The sequence below is a fragment of the Mixophyes fleayi genome, chromosome 4, assembly GCF_038048845.1.
Source record: "Mixophyes fleayi isolate aMixFle1 chromosome 4, aMixFle1.hap1, whole genome shotgun sequence".
Classification (NCBI taxonomy): Eukaryota; Metazoa; Chordata; class Amphibia; order Anura; family Limnodynastidae; genus Mixophyes; species Mixophyes fleayi.
This window is the reverse complement of record NC_134405.1, coordinates 96,898,306-96,916,354: the sequence shown is the minus strand read 5'-3', so window position 1 is coordinate 96,916,354 and position 18,049 is coordinate 96,898,306. Positions and strand designations below refer to the sequence as shown.

The 18,049-nt window shown below is 37.6% G+C and overlaps 1 protein-coding gene and 1 long non-coding RNA gene across 2 annotated transcripts in view; one reads left to right on the top strand and one right to left on the bottom strand.

Annotated features, from left to right (window-relative positions):
* Positions 1–982: 982 nt before the first annotated feature.
* On the bottom strand, positions 983–16,745 carry LOC142151791 (uncharacterized). The gene is made up of 3 exons (XR_012691248.1): positions 16,614–16,745; positions 2,589–2,786; positions 983–1,584 (listed from the first exon to the last, which is right to left on the bottom strand). It is a non-coding gene; the product is annotated as an uncharacterized LOC142151791 (long non-coding RNA).
* Positions 11,963–18,049, top strand: part of ANPEP (alanyl aminopeptidase, membrane) — a 69,559-nt gene continuing 63,472 nt past the window's right edge. The window contains exon 1 of the mRNA XM_075207799.1: positions 11,963–12,295. The gene's annotated coding sequence lies outside the window, so the exon portion shown is untranslated. The remainder of the gene's footprint in view (positions 12,296–18,049) is intronic.

The following is an 18,049-nucleotide window of genomic DNA, read 5'->3' as shown; positions in this document are numbered from 1 at the left end:
TGTAGCCCTGGTCCCGTTTGGTGGAAATGCTTCTATTTATTTGAATTGAAAGCATTTCCACTCGATTAATATCCAGGCTATATGTTATGCATCTCTCCAGATTCGATGCCTGTTTGCTAGACGGCCGGGGAGCACCAATGACTCTTTCTCCTTTAGACAATCAGGCATGTGGCGCATATTGCAACAGAGGCAAGGAGGTGCAAGGCCATATGGTGACGTGTGGCTAATAGGTACTACTTTCTATCACATCATTATTAACAATAAACCCTTTGTTGTCCTAAATAGATTAGTATACATTGTAGTAATAAATTGCAAGTCTACCACCTTTGCAAAATATTATTCCTCTTTGCCTTATGGTGTACTTGTAGAATCAATTGTCAAATAATGTAGCATTACAGTAGTGCCATATCATGTACAAAGATCTCCCTAATTGTTTGTATGTTTAACTTCTCATTACCAATAGTTTTTTTTGCTTTTTTGTAAGGAGACAACCATACCTTTTCTAACCTTGGCTCCTCACTCCCATTTAAAATCCACACATGGAGCAAGAATTTTCATACAATTCAGCACATACGCCCACCAGATCGGATATGGAGAGGACTTTTGGCCTTTGAAAGCCCTTGACCAGTCTTGTGGAGCTCTTATATTGTATGCAACATAATTGCTATGTGTGTGGTATTCCATAACATCACACTCAGGAGTGGGGTTCCATGGGTGGAAGAGGCTGAGGTTGCTGTCCAGTAGGAGGATGTCATTAATCCTAGTCCTCCAGATTCCCAAGACTTTCCTGGCTTCAAAGAGTATGTGATTTCATCATACTTTGCATGTAACTACCTTTCAGGCTTTGATTCAAATGTAAAGCTTAAAGTAAATGGGCAAAAAACAATTAAACTATTTTTGTTTACAAAATTGTGTATTAAGTGCAACAAACAACAACAAAAACTGACACACAAAACCACACGTGAAAGATATATCACTACTTAGATTTGCGCCCTCGCTTGTCCCGTGGACCAACATTTTTAGTGCTGCTCATTTTATTTTACTCCGGGTCTTCTGTGCAGTGGATTCCATTGTTGGTGGAGGAGCAGATGCTGCATCAGCTGTTGGAGGGGCAGCAGTAGGCAGTGGGGCAGGAGGGAAACCTTTGGGCTGAAAATGATGGAAACCTTGGAGAAGATTATGAGCGAAACATTGGGAAGGATTATAAACATAACTTGATGGCATAGTGACCTGAGGGTAGAAATGTGGCATAGGGGCCCGAGGGGAGAAATGAGGCATAGGAGAATGAGTAGAAACATGTGGCATAGGGGCAGGAGGTATACTGGTGACATATTGGGCAACGAGGCGTTCCAAGATACTGTGATTGTTTTGAAAAGTGGAAAGGGTCAGGGTAAGGGTTGTACTGATTTGCTCCATGTTTGCTTTCAAATTTGTATTGATAGCATGCATTTGATCATAAAACAGTTGCAGACCTGAAGACTGCCCACTGCCGCGCGCTTCTTCATCCTGGGGCTGCTGTTGTGCAGCAGCACCCTCACAAGGTGTCCTCCATGGTGGTGTCCTCTTGCTCATCAATATCTGCATCTACAACGAACATAGTGGATGACAATAAATCATCATAAGCATGTGTGTCTGTGTCCATAACATCCACGTTTTTGCATCACATAAGTACATTTCATCACACTCATTTGTCAGTTCACATTTTTTTGTTTGTTTTTTGGATTTACGTGTATATGTGGGGTCATGTATAGCAACAATTACACCAAATGATTGGACAATCTTAAAAACACTTAAAACTGCATATCTTTGTCTTGATGGGAATTTTAGCTATGCATCTATTTAAAAATTCTAAAGGATCTTTACTGAAAATACACAGTAATCTTGAAGAACATGGGCAGATTATTAAATAGACTGGTTAGGATTCAGTATAAGGCAAAAGGTTTTAGTGGTTTTATTTGATTTCCATTTTATAAGAGCCTTGTATATTTATGTTGGGGTGAATAATATTAGACAAAACATTAGTCATTTGAATAGTTTCTGCATGTATTGTGATCTGAAAATTACTGGGGGATAGTGATGTGGTTGGGTGGGGCTGTCTTTGCTATCAATGCGGTCCACACTCTGCACTAACTGATCCTTTATACATGTCCTAGGACGCCATGGGACCACCACTGGTTCTCTTAGCATGTCTGCGGTGGTCTCTCAGATTGTCGTTGAGGCAAAACTTAAAGTGTTGCCACCTGTGTGAAATGTCAAAGTTAAAAATATTGCAATTTATACTGTCCAAAATTTCCAAATATTTGTGCAGACATACATATAGAAATCAATGTATTGGGCTAAAGGTCACATAATAATAACAGAAAGCTACCCATCCATAAAGATTTTTTTTAAGACTTGAAAAATGGTTGCAATGTACGATTGAAAATGTAAAAGTTTCTAAATTTATGAATGGTATTGGTCTTACCTTGGACACTGTTTCTATTTTTTAACAAATACTAGAAGAAGTGTACTAGGTATGCAGAGCACATGATCATTTACAAGAAGAAAAAATTAACTGCGTGTTTTTACTGTTCCTTGACCTCAGTCACCTATCTTCCAGGTGGAGCCCCGGCATTGACGTGCACAATGATATCATCCTGGGTTCGCTGTTTGGCTTGCGCGGAGAGCTGCAGGATGGTAGTATGCAGCTTCTTTATCACCAGCTCAACCAAGCATTTCACCCTCATGCTGTGTGAAATTTGGCTATCTCCGCTTTGTTGTTGTAGTGCATATACTTGCAATAAATCCTAAACAGGAAAATAACACAGTTATTATTAAAAGGCCATTCACGGTATATTACTGTTGTACTATACAACATTCAGTATGTCCTTGTACTCATGAAGCATCCTAACTGCTTATTCAATATCACATTTCTCTAAAGTCTCCTATTACATTTTCTGTTCTCTTCATTTCAGTCTCTAAAACTGTTAAAAAAAGAATTGAATTTAGAAGTTTAGAAGTGGTAATAGTGAATCATTCAACACATGGCATTCTAAGTGGAAATTAATGCCCTAGATCATTTTGTAGTGACAGGACTTTAATAAAAAAACTTCTTTAGCATCAACTCTAAAAGTGGATGTAAAGTGTTGTAGATATTTAAGTAAACACATTTATAAATGAAATTGCAGATTGCAATATAATAGCCATTTTTATAAGCATGTAGTAGAAGTGTTGGAAAGTTTTGCTGCAATCTAAGCTTATAAATTAATTTGCTATATTTGGGTATATGTGTTAGATGTATTCCAAAGTGGTACGTGCAGTATCAGCAATTACTTTGTTTACATCAGGAACAATGTATCTCTAAATCTTATGCCTCTGCTTCAAGGTTTGCAGACAAATAAACACCAGCCAGTCACTTCCCAGCACTTTAAGGACAGGGTGAGTAATTCTCATGTGTTCTCTAAAAAAGTAAATTGTAGAACACCATGTCCTATGGTATTTCTTGGAAACAAAACATGTCGGATACATTTTATGCTGAGACAAGGGGATTGTATTGCAAAATAAACAGAGTAAACCTGTAATAGTATGTACTAGTATAAACAGACAGTAAGGCTTTACAGATGCGCAGCACATGATGTTTTATGGAAACGCACCTATTACCAGCCTAGAATATTTCTGAATTCCACATTGGGAAGTCACTTCTTGCAAACATTTTGGTAGATCACTTGAGGGCCCAGATGGAAATGTGCATGCTGGGAAAAGCCTACTATCGGATTAGGACCACTCCTTCATTAATTCCAACACGTACATTTCTAAAATGCTGCCTGTAACAACTTCATCCCACTCTTAAATAATTAATGAGATTGAGGGGATTTTAGGGCTGTCTTTATTGCTAGAAATGCAGTTTCCCCTACAAAACACACCTGGCGGATACAAAAGTTTTCCTTTTGAAAGTATAGGCTGCCATCAGTGGATGAAGTGGGGGTGGATATGGTGGTACACCATACCCCCACTTCTCCTACTGTCTTCATTGTAACACTATAACATTCCACTCACTTACATTTCACTTCGACCACTAGCTGTCATCCTATTATCTGCACCACTGAGAACATACACATATATCTTTTAGCAAGTGGAAAGGGGCTCTGTGGACACTTGCAAACTGTCCCTAGATTGGAAAGTGACCTATGTAAGCCCGAGGCAAGTAGTTGCATTTCTGGAAAAGTAAAGGCACACTGTTTTGTAGTTAATAAATTACATTTAGTATCCTAAAGAGTGGTTAGATCTTTCCTGCTGTTACGTTCGAACTCCTTAATGACCGAGGGTATTACTGGATGGTAGGACCTCAATAAAAGAATGATCACAACATATACATAGAAATATTGAGAATATGATACCAATAAAATGTATAAACAGATGTGTACTTGGTGTGTCTACTTAGTGCGACAACATCCACTTTTTTCTGAAACTTCACAAAAAATAGTAATATATATATATATATATATATATATATATATATATATACTGTATATATGCACTCTATTAAGAAATCAGTGCCTTCATAGGGATAAGCTGTAAGGAGGCCCAGCACCAATGCTTGCAGGAAGATGCACTCATAATTGGATCATTAATTACTAACAATGAAGTGGACAAGCTGGAAGAAGTTCAGCATTGACAGCTAGCTATACTCAAAGAACTGGAATAGCAAACTCAAGGAAGAAGCTGATGAACTGTAATGTAGTACAGTGCTGACATTCTAGTAGGATGTATTGCAACAACCACAAAGTGAAGATAGGTCAAGCACTCGTGGCTCCTTAATACCATCGATCCCTAAAACTCAGCAGGTGTACATCACTGGACACAGCAGTTGTAGGAACAGACTACACATAGCAATTCAGTGCTAGAGAGACAGACACTGCAGCAGCACAGCATAGCAATAGTTCAATAAGTATAGCAATAGGTCAACTTCAGGCAGTACACAGCGGTATACAGCAGTGTGTCAAACAATGTATATTGGGAATGGCATGCAGTGAGCAGCAGGAGTCAGCACAGAGGAGGATCGGGATACAGGTAACAGTATTCCTGTACACTGGTCTGAGTGACTCTCTCACCCAACAAGGGATCCCTGAACTCACTAGACCCCATTAACACAAGTATTTCCTCCAGCATATGCACAGCATCAATGTTCATCAAGACAACATCAGATCAACCCTGCTGTGTTTCCTTAGTCCCAAACCAGCTGCCAATCTAGAAATGTCTGTGAATGATAATTCCTAGCATGTATTGCACTTTCTTTATACCAAACATTACTCTAAGCTTCCGAACCTCAGATAACATCAAGGCTGAAACTATTTTTGGCACCCTGATTACAAATAGTATTGTGAAAAAAATATTACATTTTAAAGTGTATAATAAGACTTTAACCATACACAAAAAACAAGTTGGATGTATGAAGTTCATTTCATAGGGAAGCACTTTGCCAACACAATCTTCAATTAACAAATTGACAACAGCATCAAATCAGTATTCTGTGCTGTTAGGGAAGTCTGTAAAATATTTAAAACTCAGTCTGTGGCTACCTAGTTCCCTCTGTTTCCTTCCGCATCATAACACCAGTCATTCTCACTCATTGGCTCCCAAATCTCATCACACTTGTCTCCTGAAATAATCTGTGCTGCTATAAACTGATTCACAGTTTTACAGTAGCCCCACCTACTTTGAAACTGGTTTCATATGTACTTTTATGAGGATGGAATTATGTTAAATGCAGTCGATTGGTAGTAAAGACATGTTTTAAAGATATAAAATATGGTTACCTTAGACTATTTGATGTCTAGCCTAGCATACAAAGTGAACGTATACAGTACATACTTGTCCAAAGGCAAATTATAATTTACTGTTCTGTGCCAAGCAGTTTATACTCAAGTTGAGTGACACCACAGAAGCTAATTATGGTGTAGGTCACATGATCAGTCTAGTCAATGCTGTTGAATTGGAACTTGTCTGAATTTTGTAACTGAATGGGAAAAAATGACATATATGGTTAGAACTTTTTTTTAGATTTTAGTAAACAATGTAAACTTACACTTCCCAGGTTGTCCTACAAATCCATTTTAAATCATTTTTCATTACTACATGGATGATTTTCAAGGAGAAAAAAATGAAGTTAATAAACATAAGGAGATGTTTATTCTTATGGTGCTTTTCAAAACATGTCTGAATACCTAGCCTGCAGAATTGGATTACTTCAGGTTTCCATATAAATTTGGCTATGACACCAGGCTGTTGTAGCCTATTAAGGTATATGGATCAAATAAGAGAGCTGAGTATGGCCACTCCATCTGACTAGCACTGCTCACAATATGAGACACATGAGTACATAGATTTAATCTAGGAACGCTCTGATCCCCCATCAGAAGGTGCATATTGCTGCAGTTACACTGCCATCCTGACAAACAGATGCATGAGCTTCCTGTAAAATAGTGCTGTGAGTGCGTAGTTTTACCCTTTATATCTATCTAACAGAAGTGGAAAGAAGACCCTGAGGTCCAGGAACACTAGAAGCCAAAACATTCCTGAAAGGCAGGGTAAGTATTTGGGTAATGGACGTTTACCATGGAAGGAGAAAGCTTGATGACAAATTGAGGAATGGGACAGGTGATGCTAGAGGAAGGTGCAAATAGCCAGTCTGTCATAGTAAATTGGGACAATTCTTAAAAATGGAGTTAAGACTGGGGATATCTGAGGAAGTCTACCAGAGTCTATGGTATGTCAGAGTAAGAGCAAGGGACAGATTAATCCACACATGGACAGTATGTGGCAGGATAAGAAGTACTATAGCCAGGGACATTTTATTAAAAGTATAAGAAGGGGCATTTGACACTTTAAATGAGCGGCCAATCTTCGCCAAGCACCCCTGCAAGAAGTTGATGGACTTTGTGGGTAGACACCCAAATATTGCAGCCCCAGGTAAGCCCCACTGTACAGCAGATGATCCAAGTCGTACTAGACTGTAAGGGATGAAACACAAACATGTTCAATGTCAGAAGAGAGCTGAATGTCTGGGCTACAAGCAGACAGGGAAGGGTGGAAGACAAGAAGCTGGGTCAGAAACAGGAGATTGAAACAACCATACAGACCGACATACAATAGTCAGACATAACCTTTTGCTCACTCACTGTGCTGCGTACTATAAACTTTAAACCGGGTGCCTGCTGATCTCAGCACACAGCCTTACATTGGCTACTATATCTGAAATATATCCCGTTTTGGTGCCCCCTCTCCCTCAGTCACGTAGATATGCCGCGCCCACCATTTCACCAATGGGGAGGCAGCCGCTGTGGAATAAGGCACACCAAGAGTTTCCATTTCAAAACTGAAATTAATTTTAGAGATAACCTTTGCCAGTGGAGGAGGGAGGGGCTGTTTCCACGCCTGGGCGATCGCCACTCTAGCGGCTACAAAGATCTGCCCCATCACATATCTATCCCACTTCGGGATTGAAGTTGAGTAGTGGTGTAGGAGGGCCAATTCAGGTCCTGGGTAGCCAAAAATCTTATTTAAGAGCGTGGATACCTCATTCCACAGGGGATGTATCACCGGGCAGGACCAAAACGTATGGAGTATATCTCCCTTCTCTGAGTATATCTCCCCTCGCCAACATGTTGGTAGGGGGGGGGGAGGTGGAGGGCCACATTTTGTGTAACTTTTCTGGGGTGTCATACATTCTGTTTATAAGCTTTACTAACATTTCCGTGTGGTTGAGACATTTGGACAATAAAATGTAACTTTTAATTAATGCCTCTTTAAAAGATAATTGTTTCTTCACTACTCTTCGAAATATTATAAATAGATAGAAAAGGATATGCGTTTAGAAAAAGATATTATAGGGTGTTTTAAAATTAGTCTTTTGGAAAACCTGTAGTGTGTAATCAACATAACTATATAAGTAGCCAATAAGACTGTAAGTAAATTCACCTTTTATTCAAACCACATACAGTATATAACAGACGAAAAGGGATTTCTCGATACAGATTAGCTAAGGAGGAACACTGAGCCCAGGAACAGACATCAATGTAAATTAATTGAATGGGTACATATGGTAGATATCTTTAGTCTGCCAAGCAAGATTGAACACACCCCATAATCACGCAATCCCAGAACAGAAAGACGGCTTATATAATCTATCCAATTATAGGAACCTTTAGAACAGGTTCCAATGAGAACTTAATAGAGTTATTTTTAAGTACTAAGCACTTTCCAGTAATTAATTATAAATGCTAGGTAAGCACATATGTTTGCAAATAAATATCAGACATAAAGGAAATTCACCAGTTCTATTTTTTCTATTTTTAATATTTTGCTGCTATACTTAATAAAAATGTTTTTTTTTATAATTCTTAAAAATGTATTTTTTTAAAAAAAAGACATTAATTAAAAGTTATATTTTATTTGATATTTCCTTTGTGCATCCAAATGGATTGACACTTTTTCTCTAACAAATTTACTGTATCTTAAATTGTAGTTCCACAACAGCTAGGGAGACAGATTTTGCACATAAATCCTATATAACCTGATACCATGATTACTGCAGTTATGAAAGCCAATAAATAATGAAAAGCAGAAAAATGCCTTTGGATTGTGTGTTGCTTTGTAATTAGTATAGTTTATGAAATCCAGCTATTATCCTACTCCCCATGTAAACACACACACACACACTGCTAATGATATCCTTGTGTGTAGCTCTCTCTTGTATCTCTCAGCACCAATTAAGAACAATGTTCATCTTAGTCTTATGACAACAGTGTTGCCCCCCTCAATCCCAAGATTGAGTATATTAAATAATAAATATCACAGCCTTGCCAGAAACGCAATTGTTCTAAAACACTTATCATATTTATATTGACAGCTATGACTAAAATATTCCTAAATGAATAAGCATCTTGTAACACAAACAAACAAACTTTACAAGGCTTTTGTATTCCTTAACTCCTAGTAGCCTCCAACTCAGAAAGTGTGGAGCCCAAAACAAAATTTGTTCTCCAATGGTTCCTCAACAACCCAAATCTCGATATAAATAAAATATATGCAATAGCCAAATTGCCCAAATTATGCCATCTAGTACCAGGCTGTGGGTGGTACTGATAAGTGGTGGGCATGACCATGGAAATACTGGAAACGTGTGACCTGAGGAGAATGCCGATGTAAGTTGTGCATGGTTGTACAGCACCAGTTACATTAATAGGCCATTATAGGAATAAAATAAGTATGTACCGGATTCAGTATTCAGTTCAGGATTTAATTGAGTCTATACTAGTTTTAGAAAGATTTGGGTTTGGCCAAATTTATACATTAAACTTCGATTGGTATTAAATTACATTCCAAAATAAATTGGGTTTGGTATTCAGCTAGATCATTAGTGAAATGATTTGGTTATTGTCTGAGATATACAGAACTATTTAGCCATTGTGGTTTAGCATCTCTGTCTTGTAGAATTGTCAAGGTTTATTTATTAATTTAGTAAACAGCCGCAGAAGTTGCTATGTAATGAATGCTGTGTTCATTATGTGCAACAATAAGGAATCTGTGAAGTTCAACATTCTTCTGCCTGCTTAGGCAGGATAAATAACCATTGTGTATATGACAGTGAACTGAGTATCTTCCAAAGCACAGGGGTACCAAACATTGTTCCACTGCAATCCTGTGGGAAGAGCCTTTAATATTTAGTACGTTATTTGGGTGAACATCGGCTTTCGGTGCTGTAGATCTCCTGAAAATCACAGTCAAAATTTTTTATAGTTCCTGTCTGATATAAAATGTTCCAGTCAGTGACCAAATTAGATTTGCATTCTGCATATAACCTAGTGGAAGAAGGGGACGTAGTCAAAATGTCTACATTCATAATGTCTACACTGTTAAAATGTCGACATACAAAGGTTTACATAAATAAATGGATGTAAACAAATATACATGTTGTTATGTGCGTAGTGTCGCTAACCAATAACGATTGTCGAACCTCGAGTTGTGTTTCCAACGCACAAAGATTTATTCGCAAATAGTAGAATAATATGCTCAAGCGAAGTGATAATAAATACAGCCGTTACTTATCGCAGGCGCTCTGGATTCAGTGTGCAGCATTCAATCCTGAAGTCTGGGGACAAGATGTCTGAACACTAGATGTGAAGCTGCTGCTTATATACACACAAAAATACAGTAACACAATGAAGATGGTATAGCTTGCATCTATTGGTCCAGGTCTCAGGAAGGTCCAAGGGGTTGTCAATCATTGGCTAGTTCATCCTAAGGAATCCAAAGGAGGGGGTCACCTCTCCAGGGGGTATGCTCTGCTCTTCCCGCCAAGATTCCTTAGTCTTAAGTAGTCCATAATTCCCTATCGTTCATAACTTGTGTATGCACTCTGCGATTCCCTCGCAGAGTGAACCAAACAGTAGGATATGTAAAGAGGTTTATTATGATACCATTCATGATATGATTCCTTCAACCTGTTCCGTGTATTTCTCTAATATGCATGTAACTCTAATGTAACATATAAATACTACTACATTTCGACATAACTGACTATGTGTTGCAACTACCATTAATGTGTACTATTTTATAAGTATGCGTGTTTGTGCGAATGTATGGTAAAAGACCAATTACTGTTGCTGCCATGTGTAGTAGATGCGTACGCCCTTCCACGCCGTAGCGTGCCCTTGTACGCCGTAGCGTACCGTACGCATCTTTTCAGACAAAGACAACCAAGTTTGCTTGACTTTAATTGAAATGACTTTATCCAATTTGCTGACTTCGACAATGTAATAAAAAAAACGGCAGATGTGAAGAGCCTGGATCTAGATGAGCAATAAAGAGGGTGAATGAGGGTAGTGTACAGGTGTTTTTATTTAAAAGAAAATCATTTTTACTCTTGAGTTTTATTTACATTTTTCCTTGGTGCAGTTCAGGTCCCAGCGTCCCTGGGTGCCACACCATGCTGGCACTTGGGGAACCACAAGTGCCAGCATGCCCTGGCAGAAATGGGTATGGTGGTGCGTGTAGTATTACAAGCTCAGGCATGCCGATACATTCAATGACAGCCTGGGCATGCTGAGATCTGAAGTGCACCAAGGACAAATAGATTTATACACTTAAACAACATTACTCCATATCGACTGCCCTAGGGGTGCTATCAGCACAAGGCTGGTTAAACTTTGGGGAGGGAGGGGGCCATCTCCCTAAGAAACCCATCCCCGGGTTGACTGGCCTGGGGTGTGGCATGATGGCAGTAGCACCCCACGCTGCGGGTTTCCCTGCTATAGTGCCACTAGCCCTGGCTGGTAAAGCTTAGTGCAGGTAATTGTAAAATCGGGGGGTTCCGCACTCTTTTTGCCCTCCCATTTGTGCTAGCACCAGTCCAGGCTGGCACCACTTAGACTGGTTACACTGTTTGGGGAAGGGGTGGCACGCCATTTTATTTGTTTACATTTAGGGTTTTTTTTACCTGTGTCGCGTTTTTGTTTTTTGTTTACATCCATCTATTTATGTTGACTTTTTGAATGAGTAGACATTATGCATATCGAAATGTAACTGTGCAAACATTTTGAGTGTCTATAAATGTGGATATTTCATACCCCACCTAGAAGAAGCTGGACCTATGTAAAATATACTGTAAGCTGCACTAACATATTACTGGCAGACATTGACTAATGTGACAATAAAATGTCAGAGAAGATCAGTGCCTGGCTTTGTAGAAAAGTCACCAGGTTCCTTAAATGAAATCCCAGCACAGGAGGGAGAAGATTGTTATTTTAAAATGTTAACATTTATTTAGGTAAAACGTAATGTGCAGCAGGGATTACAAATACTTGTAAATAAAATCCCCTCTGTACAACATACAAATCCAATCTTCCACACTTCCTATCCCAGGAACCACGTTCCTGCACTGGACAGCATCCTCCTGTGGTGCACACAAGGGGTTAAGTGTAAATATGTGCTGTTCAGGCACTAGGTCAGGTTACTAGCATTTATGTAGACAGAGATTCTGCCTACCCTGTTTCTAATTTTGAGAGAGTGAGTAAGAGAGGGAGAAGTTGAACTTATTCAGTTTAACAGATCAGTCATCCGCACATTTTTTTGAGTGTGTATCTGAATCTGGGTGTAAAAAGACTAATTGCAGAAGTTAGTAAGCTCCCTGGATGCAGTCATTCTGCCCTCTGGTCCAATGAACAAAACTTTTACTTGGAGTAAAGAAACTTTTCTGAGCACTTCAACACAGCAAGAAACCTCTATGTTTGTGAATCTGTGGGATAAATAGACAAAGGTGGGTACGATCTCTTGTGGTTTAATGTTTCCTGTTCCACACAGTACAATGGAGGATTCTTTTAAGGCACAGGAATCAGTAGGTAATTTAAATGTTATCTCTTCATTCCCACAGCCTGTGGATATTTGAAAAGTAGCATATTGATGATCATAATACCCAAAGCCTAGAACTGTAATTAAGAAGTTAAAATATTATTATAGTAAAGACTAATATATTTAATATTACAATTATATCTCCAGACATTTTCATATTTCCAATGTTTAAAAAGATACATTGTTCCTTTTATAATTATTTTTTATCTCCCTTTAAATGAATTCTAAAAAAAACTATTAAATCTCTCACATCTTTGGTGCAGAAGAGGCACATTATTTTAAATACTTGAATAGAAAATTATGTGTTGTGTAAAAAGACAAAGAAAGTGTTATAAAGGTGAGAAGTTTCTAATTAATCTATAAATGAACAGGGATGGGCTTTGACACTTGGCATAAACAGCAAAATTGCATTCTTGACAATTCCGCATTTTTGTTTTTGCAAATACATCATAGCAAGTTAATTAACGCTGCCTTGGTTATAGCAGTAATGAGCATTGCAATATTTTCTAGGCATTATCTTCATATATGATGTGTAGCAACAACAGTTGTGATTACTTATACAGTGACATTATAGCATGAATTTAAAATTCAAAAATATGTTTTTAATAATTGTACAATAAAGTGGTTCCTAAACTGAGCATTGCGGATCCCTGGGGTGCTGCGGCGATCTTATAGGGGTGTCGAGCCGGTAGTAAGCTGGATAAGCAAGGCAGGGGGACTACTTGGTATTTATTTTGGCCTAGAGGTGCATTGAAAAAGTTATGGAGACCCTAAAGGTGCCTCGCACTGAGATAGGTTGGGATCCACTGGTTTAGTTTATTTATTGTTTCATAGAATATACTCCATATGGTTGTATTTATACCATACTTTTTATCTTTAATTTACCTTTAATTAAATGTGTGCTAGCAGTTTTCTAAAAACCATGGGAAACAGCCATTTTGCTTAATAACATACCTTAGTTAATTGAATATCATGAATGAACAGGGCTGTAAATAATAAGAAAATATACTTTTAGTAGTATTTTGCTAAAACGCTTTTTAAGTAGAAAAGTGATTCAGTGGAGTTTCCCAGTACAACAAAATGGTAGTTCTGTTTTGGTAAGTATGATAATACATTTTACAGAATTGGAACTGCACATAAAATATTAACACAACCTATTGTTCAAAGTTATTATGTCTTGGATCAAGCAGAGAATGTATATAGTGTTCTTCAGGGCAGTATATACAAGTAGGAAGTGTTCCAATCAGATGCACAACAAATTTATACTGCTTGAGAAAGGCCATATTCTGAAGCAATACTTTGCAGGAGATCAAAGCACTCTGCAATGAATCCTTTAAATGTGTCTTGTTAATAATCTGCATTTCTACTTTGACTGGCATCCAGAAAATGCCTTTATCTAGGGTGAGCTCTATTTTTTATACTAAATTTTCCAAAACAAGCTCATGCCAATTTTGTTGCATACAGAAAAAGAGCTTTAACCCATTGCAAATAATCAAATTTTTACTGCAGTTTTAATAGTTCAGTTAAGAAATTGAAAGCAAATGTCTGATTCTTTGCTATAAATTACAGTAGCTTTTGCTCTGTGTACCATTTTTTATTAATATACCATGTTTAGCACATTTACAAAAATAGAAGAGAATCAGGGTTATTTAACCTAATACTACTACTACTATTACAACTACTTCCAAGCTTTATTTTTTGTTAAATAATATCCCTCATAGTTGACGAATAATAATGTTGGTTTTACTGTATTCACTTATCTTGTCTGCTAGAGAATCCAGCCTGCCAGTGTTAAGTGAGTGCAAAAGACTCTAGTATAGGCTTTCAAACCTTCTCTCCCCTACTTGCTGCAGTATAGCCAGACAAGATGCAGGTAGACCTCTGACACCTTTTAAAAGCATTAATTTAATACATTCTGGAGACAGTTATATTGGAACTACAGACCACGTAAAATCAAATGAAAAGACACAGAAATATAAAACAAACAATGATCCATGATTTGCAGAGAGAACTGATATATTCCTCATATTCTCTGCATGTATTTAGCAATTTTTTATATACATTATTTTACATCTTGATGTAAATTGGTGTTAAAGCAATAGTAGAAGTTTACTATACAGAAACGTCATAAAGCCTTCACCAGAAAAGGGAATATGTCACAATCCACAAGAATAATATATGTAATAGTATATGCTGTCATAAATTAGTCACTGAGAAGTTTTGTAACTTTTATATAGACCACAGAATCCAAGGTGACTTGTAATATCCATAATAATGTAATGTATTTGAGCAGTGTTATTTTGCTTATTCCCTCCCAGAGGGGAGGTCATGAGACAAGAGCAGGAGGGGGCCACCGACCCCCTGCTATGAAATGCCGAAATCCAGAGCATTTCATGCGGGGGGGCGTGGCTTGATGATGTGAATCGCGTCATTAAGCCATGCCTCCACCAAAACCCGGGAAGATGCCTATTCTTTCGGGAGTCAAGGAGGACTCCCCAAAATTCGTGAACCTCTCGGAAATTCCGGGAGAGTAAGTATGCTTATAGCACACAAGTTTACCTAACGATCAGTGATGACATGATAACTCTCAACTCCATGTTTTCGCTCTCTCTTTACCTCTCACCCTCTCCTTGTCATCTATTGAGATGTACTACTGGTACTTGTAACTTAATCATGGAACAGTATTGGATATCAGAGATTGCCATAGCATATACCACCTAAAATAAATGGTTTGCATACACATTCAAATAGTGTATAAACTTGTGAATGCTGTACTCAATTATATATATTTTAAAAGATGAACCAGTCACCTACTTATGAAAGATTTTTGCTATTTATTGCAAAAATACCATTTTCTTGTCTCCATAGTTGGTTATATGCCAAGAATATGCCATGAGAGAGATGCCATGCTGAGAATAATAATTTCTCACAGAGCAAAAACAACAAAACAACATTTCATATCCAACAATAGAAGAAACACCACAATGCAACAAAAGTACAAAATATAATAACAGTGTATAATAAAATTATAATATTAATTTAAAATCGATAACAATGTAAAAACAATAATATAGTACAGTTAAAGTTTAAGACTTATTTAAATTAAACCTATGACTAAGGCACAAGCTTCTCTTATATGCACAGTGTGTGCGATCTGGATATATTAATTATTCTTATATCTATCACTTTTCTAGAATGTTATATGGTTTTGTCAACATTAGCCAATTCCGCATACTGGTATGTATTTTGGCTTAATAAATATAAAATAATAATATAAAGTGAATCAACAACTACATGAGACTGAGAATATTAAGACTACAGTGTACATACCATGGTGAAGACCCAGAAACTTTTCCAATGCTGTTGGGGTAATTACCTACTAGTACAGACAGAAATCCACAGGTTGTGTGGCCTGTGTGCAGAACTGAATCAAACAATAAATAACCATACACTTCTAATAGATCAACAAATATGTTTGGAGTCTTCTTGTACTGATTATTATGTATCCTATTGTTTTATATATGCTGCAAAATTTCCTCCTTTACTTTTTGAGCAGCAAAAATGTACTCATTAATTTTAATCTGTAATTTGAATTTGTTTGTAATGGTGCCTAGCTCATAGAAAGTCAATGCCATATAGCCTGACCCAAGTGTTTCCTCACAGTGATAAACAGGTAAAGGAAGTATTTGCGGCAAATGAGAGTTTGTCAATGTCACCAATGAACATGTGTTAAACTTTGATGATTCATAGACCTGTGCTTAATTAAAATATATATATATATATATATATATATATATATATATATATATATATATATAACATCAGCAGCATAAATACTGTTTTCTAGACTTATGTAAGTACATGAATTTTTTATGCATAGGGAAAGAGCGTTTGATACTTTTGGGTTTGTCCGCAGAAATCAGTGGCTTTGTGTTGAGGCAAAAGCACACTATTATATATTCTTACTAATAGTTTAAACAGAATATAATGGCACAGTAGATATGTGTGAATAGCCCTAAAATAAAAAAAATGGACAGCCAGAACTGATTTATCTCACCAAGCTTAATAAAAAAAAAAAGTACAATATAAGTATTAATTATATTGGCTCATCCTAACAGTGAGGTCTTTGCCAAATCAGATGTCTAATATGTTGCACATAAGGGCAGCTCATCACTTTTTTTTAAATCAGCAATCCCTCGAAAAAGTTAAAGCAGTTTGGTAATTACCCTTTTTCCTTTGTTTGTTTCTTCAGACTGCTGTTAATGATTTGTAATTCTGCCGAATTTCCACAGTGTAATGTGATTACCATGGCTGAGCTCTATTTTCAGTGTAAAAATCTCTTACTCCTTCTGCACTCTTTGCCATCACAAGACAGACTGAGAGCCTGTGTCTGTGAAGCAGGCAGACTGTATCTGTATCTCATACTTACCTACTTTCTTCAGCTCCCTTCCGGGAGCCAGCCAGTGGAGGGGGGCGTGAAGGGGCGGGGTGGCCGAAATCGCGTCATTTCGGCCCCGCCCCCTGTGACGTCATGACGCAAATTGCGTCATTTGACAGCGGGGGCGGGGCCAAACGCCGCGATTCACCGGGAATCGCGGCGTTTGGGATCTAATTCTGCCCACTTCACTAGGAAGTGGGGCACTTCCTAGTGAAGTGGGCAGAATTCGGGAGATTGCCACACTCGCCCGGGAGTCCGGGAGACTCTCACAAAATGCGGGAGTCTCCCGGACATTCCGGGAGAGTTGGCAAGTATGCTGTATCTGACAGCCATATTTGTTTTCCCTGCTGAGAGATTTTGATAATGAATGAGATAGTGACTTGTATGAGGATAGCTAAGAAAAAGTATCTATACGTAAAAGGTACTTAGCTTTCTATTTAAAGAAAAAACATTCAATGCTCAATTGCAGCTTTAAGTTTCAACTTTTTCATTTTCAACCTTTTATTCAGTTGTTCATATTCATACTGACTTTGAAACAGTTTGTGTGGTGCACAGAAACCAGGCACCAAGGGTAATTTACCTACATTGCCTTTAGGTGTAAATTTGAACTAAACCTCAGCAATCAATCAGCAATTAGTCTTTTTTTAGTGTATGTAAATCAAATTAGACATTGAAAGCAAATGCTTTGCTATAGTTAAATGCAGTGTTAGTAAGTAAGGCTGGGTACACACTACAGTGTTTTCAGTCGAATATCAGACCAATCACCCGAAAAATGACTATTTGGCACAATATTGCATTAGTGTGTACGGTGCAACGATGAACAATTATCATTCCAAAGCTCATTGTATTATTCGATTTGATTTTTAAACTGGACTAAAAATTTAATTCAGTGATGGAACTATGTTGTACCAATTCTGCAGTGTGTATGTACTCACGATCCGGATCTCTATAGAGTATACAGAGTCATGGGGGTAAATTTGCTAAACTGCGGGTTTAAAAAAGTGGAGATGTTGCCTATAGCAACCAATCAGATTCTAGCTGTCATTTTGTAGAATATACTAAATAAATGATAACTAGAATCGGATTGGTTGCTATAACCAACATCTCCACTTTTTCAAACCCGCAGTTTAGTAAATATACCCCATGATCTTTTCAGCCGATGGTTATGACAGATGAAGAGCACAGATCTGAAGGTATATGTTGTAAAACGTGTATAATGTGTAC